We start from the raw sequence: 7,123 nt of genomic DNA, 5'->3' as shown, positions 1-7,123 counted from the left end.
AATGAAGATCTGATGGAGCGCTGGAAGATGGGACTTCCAGGGACATGGAACTCCGATGCAAGGCAAAGGCTGGACTGAAGGTGAAGCCCTTTTATAGGGCTTACAGGAAGACGCCCAGGATGATGTCATCAGGTGGGGCCCGGGGCATATCCGGCCACAGGCCCTTTAAATGTTGTAAGGAGGCACGGCCCTGCGCCTAGAGAAGCAGGCAGAAGCAGGGACAGCCTGGTGGCGGCGTCCACGCCGAGGGACAGGCAGGGACGGCACTAGGCCACAGAGCAAGGCCTTAACGATGGCGGCTCCCTGCCGCTGCAGACAGACTGACTCACGGCTCCCTGCCACGAGTCAAGGCCCCAAACGCAGCGGTCCAGGTTGCGTGGGTGCGGCAGCAGCAGCGGCCTCCTGGCCGCTTGGGTGGTCAGCAGCACGGTGGTCCAGGCCGTGACTGCTGCGGGACGACTCAGGCATCAGCGGCATCCTGGCTGCATCAGGAACGCGACTGCCAGCAGAACGGAGGTGAGAGGCTGCTTGCGGCTCGGCCCACAAGCAGAATCACAACATCCAGACTGCCCATCCTCGCCAACCACTCAGCTTTATGATCTCTACCACTCCCTTATAGATCATCTGTATTTATCCTATGCGTTGATGAATTCAGATACTGAGTTTGTTCCATGCATTCACTACCCTTCCTGTAAATAAATATTTCCTTAGATTACTCCTAAGTCTACCTTCTTTCTAGAACAAGGAGTCATCCCATGACTCCTTGTTCTAGAACCTCCTTTCCTCTGCATGGAAACATCAGACATATTTAAATGTCTCTGTCATGTCTCCCCTATCCCATCTTTCCTCTAAGGTACATATGTTTAGATCTTTAAGTCTGTCCAGGGCTGGATTTAGGAATAGGCAACACAGGCACCAGATTCTAAAGGTACCCAAAAACTGGGCCTCCCTCTGCTACTCCTTGCTTCAGGGAAAAAACCTTCCCACCCTAGAGGGGCCATAATGTTAAAATCAGCCCTGAGTCTGTTCCCATATGCTTTAGAATGAAGACCACTGACCATTTTAATAGCCAACCTCTGGACTGACTCCAACCAATTTAAATCCTTTTGAAGATACGGTCTCCAGAACTGTACACAGTATTCTAAATGACATCTCACCAGGGACTTGTACAGAAGCAATATCATTCCATGGTTTTGCTAACCATTCATCTCCCAAGCACTGTTCTAGCTTTTGCTGTCACTTTATCTACCTATTCGGCCACCTTAAGATCATCAAATATGATCATGACAGATCCCACTCTTCTTTCTTGCCTAGAAGAATTTCACTCTCTATACTGTATCTCTCCCTTGGGATTTTACAGCCTAAATACATAACTCTGCATTTTTTAGCATTAAATATTAGCTGACAGACCCTAAATCATTCCTTGAGCTTCACTAGATCCTCCTCATATTTCCACACTTTCCTGGCTGTCTACCCTGTTGCAGATTGTGCCATCATTGGCAAAAAGACAAACCTTTCCCAATAATCCTTCTGCAATATTGCTCACAAAAATGTTACAAAGAATCGGTGCAAGGACTAATCCCTTTGGCACACTGCTAGTAACTCCCCTGGACTGGCTAACCAACATGTAAAGTTCTGCACTTGCTGCCAGCCCTTACCCAGCCTGCAACAGCCATTCTTATTTACACTTCATCCTCCCTCTTCAGGACACTCGCTGTGTCCATGGCCCACTGCATTGCCCTTCTCTGAGATCAGCCCCACCAGCTCACACAGAGACCTTACTAACATGGCAGAGAACTTCCCATCATTACCAGCAGCACAGCTAGAAACCAAAAAAAAAATTAAGATAAAATGTACTCTCTTTTTGTGTTTGTTCTTCTGCTGCTGTCAGTCTCTCATAAAATAATAATAAAGTTGCTGAAGCTCCTGACTTTTTTTTTTTTTTTGCTGGCAGTGATTTGTTTTCTCCTAGCAGAGGGCTTCTCTGATGGTGGGAGTGGGGAGCGTTTGAACCAGCAGAGCTTGTACTGAAAAAAGGGAAGAAACTGGAATAGCAAGCACAGCACTCTAGCTAGAGGTCTCACTCTCTTGCACTTTTTTTGCTTCCAGATATGCTCCATAATTAGGGAGCTCCATAGACATTTTAGAGCTGTGAGAAAATCGCTAGATTTGTAGCTAAATTAGCTCTCAATCTTTTTCACAATTCTAAAATAACCGTTTGGTTCAAAAAGTCACCGGATCTGGCTACATTTGGAGGACAAAGTCCACATCTGACGACGCGGACTCTGTCCTCGAAAGCTTATGCTTTAAAAAAAATTAGTCTTATAAGATGCTATCCGGCTCACGTCATTCTTAGATCTGGCTACAAAATCACTAAATGGCAACACTGGACAGGGGCTGAAAGAACAACTGAACGTATAAGCGCTGGGGATTCTAGGCTTTGCAACACTGATAATACATACACAAGCATGTGATTTCCCTTATCTGTGTTATTCGTCTACGTCACAGAACAAGTGCCAGCAATAGAGGCCAGTATTCCACCACGTACCCCGGCTTGCATGCTTCCTGTGCCCCGCCCGCCGACACCGTCCACTGCTCAACTGGGCATGCGTAACTCTAGAGTGCGGTTGCGCAGTCGGTGGGGACCAGGCTAAGGAATTTTAGCTGTCAGACTTGGCGGTTTGCCTTACGTAACACACATGCGTAAAGATAATTGCGCATGCTCAGTGGGGGTATAGAAGCCATTCTGGTGCGTGGCTTGCTAGGAATCTGTTACGTCTTTCCGGTGTTTGCTTGCGGGCCCTTGTTCGGAGAGGAGTTGTTACTGGGAATCCAAACAGGATAAAAAGGTGCCGGAGAGAGGTGAGACGGCAAAGACGTGTGGAAGAGAAGAGGAGCGGGAGAAATTGGCACGAGAGGAAGTAGGACCGGACGGGCAAACTAAAAGACGCGAGCGAGAGGTAGTGGAAGAGGAGAGCAAAGGTGGGTGCAGCAGAATGGAACCAAATGAGAGGTGAAAAGGAGGAGAGAAACAAAAAGGGCTGCGGTCGAGAAAAGTGGCAGCTGAGGGAAAGAGACTGAAACGCGAAGGGGGTGAGAGGACAGAGAATGCAAGGCGTGAAGGGAGGTGAGGTAATGATAGGTGAAGGATGATGAATAAGGGAGAGCTGATGGTTATGTAATAGAGAAAAGGTGAAATACGCTGGCGTGGAGGGATTTGAGATGCAGAATAGGGTAAAGTAGCTCACTTAAGCGTTGGGAGAGACGATAAGTACTGAAGGTGAGAAGAACAGAGATCAGAAAAGGGAAGATGAGAGGGCATGGACTATAGGAAGGATAGAAGAAACTTGAAGCAGGATGGGGTGTTGGGCTGGGGTTGAGACTGAGTAAGGGAAGTAGTGGACTTTTTGCTTGCAATAGGGTGCAGGAGGGTTATCATCAGTGGTAAGGGATACTGTATGCGTAGTTTCTTCTTCCTTACTGGCTACCTTGGGCAACAGTGGTGTAAGTAATATTCCATACCCAAGACAGTGCTTGGAATTTAGAGCTGCTGTGGTAGGGTTTCATGTAGCTAGCACTTTACTGAGGGTGGTCTGGTTAGGGTTAACCTCTCCATTTTACACTGCAAAAAACTACGTGTTATTCCACCACAAGTTTCTCCATTGTTTTGCTTTTCTGGAGGACATGAGCCCCTTCCTCACAAGTGGTTTTTTTTTTCTTATTTTTTTCCCAAATACAGACAGGTATCAAGTTGGGTTCTAGAAAATATTGGTATTCCTGTGCCATTCCTCTTCAGCTAGCTACTGTGCTTCATATAGTGCATGAAATGATCAGTTTCCACTTTCAGTGGGCAAGCTATAATGAAACCTCAGCTAACCAAGTTGGAAGCTGCAGGTGACAGGCCAGTGTATGAAATGGCTAGAATGCAAAGTATTTCATATGCTAAATCTTATATTCAAAGATAAAAGCTATAAACTAACTTAGTAGTCTTGAAGCTGCATTTTTAAACATACATTGTCCTTATAAAAGGATCATTTCTACCCAGTTACTTTTGGTTTGGTTTTGTTTTTTTGCTATTCTGTTCTTAAAATGTACTAGTTGATGTTGAAATCTCACACTAGTTTTTGAAGCAGGGAATGGGAAATAGTTTATTGTAGGAGTGGACAACTCTGGTCCTTGAGAACCATGGGCAGGCCAGGTTTTCAGAGTCTCTACAATGACTATACAGGATATGCAAATTTACATGCCCTGCCTCCATTGTATGCAGGTCTTTCTGATGTGTGGTCATTGTGGAGATCCTGAAAACCTGGCCTGTTTGTGGCTTTTGAGGACTGGAGTTGGCCTCTCCTGGTTTATTGCATCTAAAGCAGGGCTTTCCAAACTTGTCCTGGGGACCCCACAGCCAGTTGAGTTTTCAGGATATCTGCAATGAATATGCGTGAGATACATTTGCATATAGTTAGACTACCTATACAGATTCTACCCCAGTGTTTTCCAACCAGAGTTCTATGGCACACTGATGCACCTTCGGACATAATCGGGTATGCCATAGAAAAGTCAGTATGCAAATGTTTCTCATGCATGTTCATTGTGGATGTCCTGAAAACCTGACTGGCTGTTGGGGTTCCCAGAACAGGTTTGGGAAGCCCTGATCTAAAGGCTGAAAAATGAGTAATGAACCACTTTAGTCTCGTTATATTGATTGGAGAAGGGACGGTTGCATTAGAAAACTTTCTGGCTTATTGGAAGGTGAAAACATTGGTTTTTTTATCTTTAGAACTGTTGATACTCATGGTGGCTCATGTCTAATACTAATGTAAGAATTAACTTTAAAATTAAATGCAGATAAATGTGAGCATTTGGGGGTCACATTCCTGAAGAAAGGACCTGTTTGATCTTGTTAGCTCACTAATTTATGTATATAAAGTTATCCACACTAAACAGATTCCTTTGGAAATTGCTGACTACAAGATTTTTAAATGTGCAGCAGCTTTTTTTTTTTTTTTAATCCCTAAGAAAAATAGGTGTTATAACTGAGAATCTAATTTTTCTTCAAGACCCATTTGGAAAGTAGAACTATTGTCTTAATACTAAATTTTGCTTCTTAAACAGAGGAGTCATGTGACTGACTTGGGTAAACTGGAAATAGTTCTACAGTTGTAGTTCCAATAAATAGAAAATGCTGACCATCTGAATATTTGCAGAGACTTTCTGTAGTAGAATGACACATACACCAAAAAGGAAAAAGTGGACCGAAGTGCACAAAACACACCAGTAAAAATAGCAAAAAGACAATTGTGTGCTGCAAAAACACAATGGATTATTGGTGAGGACAGTAAATAAAATGAGTATAATACATCTCTCTAGGCGATTGTTTTGTACATCTAATTAGATTCTTATAGACCTCCTCTCAATTAAGACTATTCTAAAATGTAGATGCTGTTTGTTGTATTATACTCATTTTGTTTATTTCTTTGATTTATTGTCCTCACCAATAGTCCACTGTGTTATCGCAGCACACAATTCTCTTTTTGCTGTGCCAAAACGTATACCTGTATAGATAGTATGTCACCTTATTGTCACAGTAAGACTATGGGTACACTCTTAAAGATCAGATGTACAAAGCATTTTTCCCATAGACACCAAATAGTGAAACACTTTAGTACATCTCACCCTAAGATTATGTGAAAATGTGACTGTTATTAATTTGTTCCTTGGAGATCCTGAGGAGTAATGACTTTTTTTTTTTTTTTACCAGGTAGAGTATATTCAGCATCATTGAGTTTATATAAATATTTTTAAATAAGTTGAAAAACAATTTCAATAGGGCATTTGTTTGGTGTGAAGTTTCATGTCTTATTGCTGCAGGGGCATATAGGGACTTGCGTGATAAATTCTCTGAATTCTCACCAAAACTCCATAGAAGTGAGAAGGAAGCTGCTGGATTTTCAGTGTTGGTCACTCCTGATTGATGCAGCTACATAGTGGGGAAATGCGTAAGATTATTAAAGGTAAATATCTTATGGGTAGTTTCTAAGCAACTGGTTTGATTTAGTTTCTAGGTGGTAATGATGTTCTAAAACGGGGTCCCAATCCACAGTTTGGGAAACCCTAATCTGAAATGGTAGCACTCTTTCTGTGAGCCAGCAGGTTCGCACTGGCCCCTCATTGGGCCCCGACCTTGCATGAGTTTCCATGGTAACAAGCTCTGCATAAGGAGGGATCAGGGCTGCTGCAGGGCCTATAATTCAGTAACTTGCAATCATAAGAATATAAGTTGTTTATACTGGGTCAGACTGAGAGTCAATCAAGCCCAGCATCGTGTTTTCAATAGTGGTCGATCCAGGATACAAGTACCTGGCAAGTCCCTGTGCTAACCTTCATTACTAATGCTGTCTCCACTTGCAGATCACCATCTGGCTTGGAAGCAGCAGTAAAGGGAGGGGAGAACTAAATGTATATAGTCCATTGGAGACTTATCACTGCTCCTCTCCTTACCTGTCACAGAGAAAAATGTTGCCCCTGGCCTCAGCCTTCCCTCTCTTCTCAGCAGTTGTCTCTCAGCTTTGGCCTAGGGCTTAAAGGAAAATATTGCTGCTGACCCTGTTCAGGGGATGTTTGAAGAGAGGGATCAGATAAAGATTGGAAGATGGCCAATGTAACTCTGATACTTAAAAAGGGATCCAGGGGTGATCCGGGAAGCTATAGACCGGTGAGCCTGACTTCGGTGCCAGGAAAAATCGTGGAAACTGTTATAAAGAATAAAATCACAAAACATTTAGATAGACATGGTTTGATGGGACAGCCAGCATGGATTTACCCGAGGGAAGTCTTGCCTCACAAATCTAAGAACATAAGAACATGCCATACTGGGTCAGACCAAGGGTCCATCAAGCCCAGCATCCTGTTTCCAACAGAGGCCAATCCAGGCCATAAGAACCTGGCAAGTACCCAAAAACTAAGTCTATTCCATGTTAGCCACTGCTATTACTAGCAATAGTATCTTCTAAGTCAACTTAATTAATAGCAGGTAATGGACTTCTCCTCCAAGAACGTATCCAATCCTTTTTTAAACACAGCTGCACTAACCACATCCTCTGTGGACAAAGGTGAACTGGTAGAT

General features: G+C 43.6%; 1 protein-coding gene across 2 annotated transcripts in view; it reads left to right on the top strand.

The window, feature by feature from the left end:
- The first annotated feature begins 2,723 nt into the window (after positions 1-2,723).
- SAR1A (secretion associated Ras related GTPase 1A) overlaps positions 2,724-7,123 on the top strand; it is a 43,314-nt gene continuing 38,914 nt past the window's right edge. Inside the window, exon 1 of one of the 2 annotated variants that reach the window (XM_029609039.1) lies at positions 2,724-2,982. The gene's annotated coding sequence lies outside the window, so the exon portion shown is untranslated. The remainder of the gene's footprint in view (positions 2,983-7,123) is intronic. The other variant, XM_029609040.1, reaches the window with a different exon arrangement.

This window comes from Rhinatrema bivittatum, chromosome 7 (genome assembly GCF_901001135.1).
Source record: "Rhinatrema bivittatum chromosome 7, aRhiBiv1.1, whole genome shotgun sequence".
NCBI classification, from domain to species: Eukaryota; Metazoa; Chordata; class Amphibia; order Gymnophiona; family Rhinatrematidae; genus Rhinatrema; species Rhinatrema bivittatum.
This window is presented reverse-complemented; position numbering and strand designations above follow the sequence as displayed.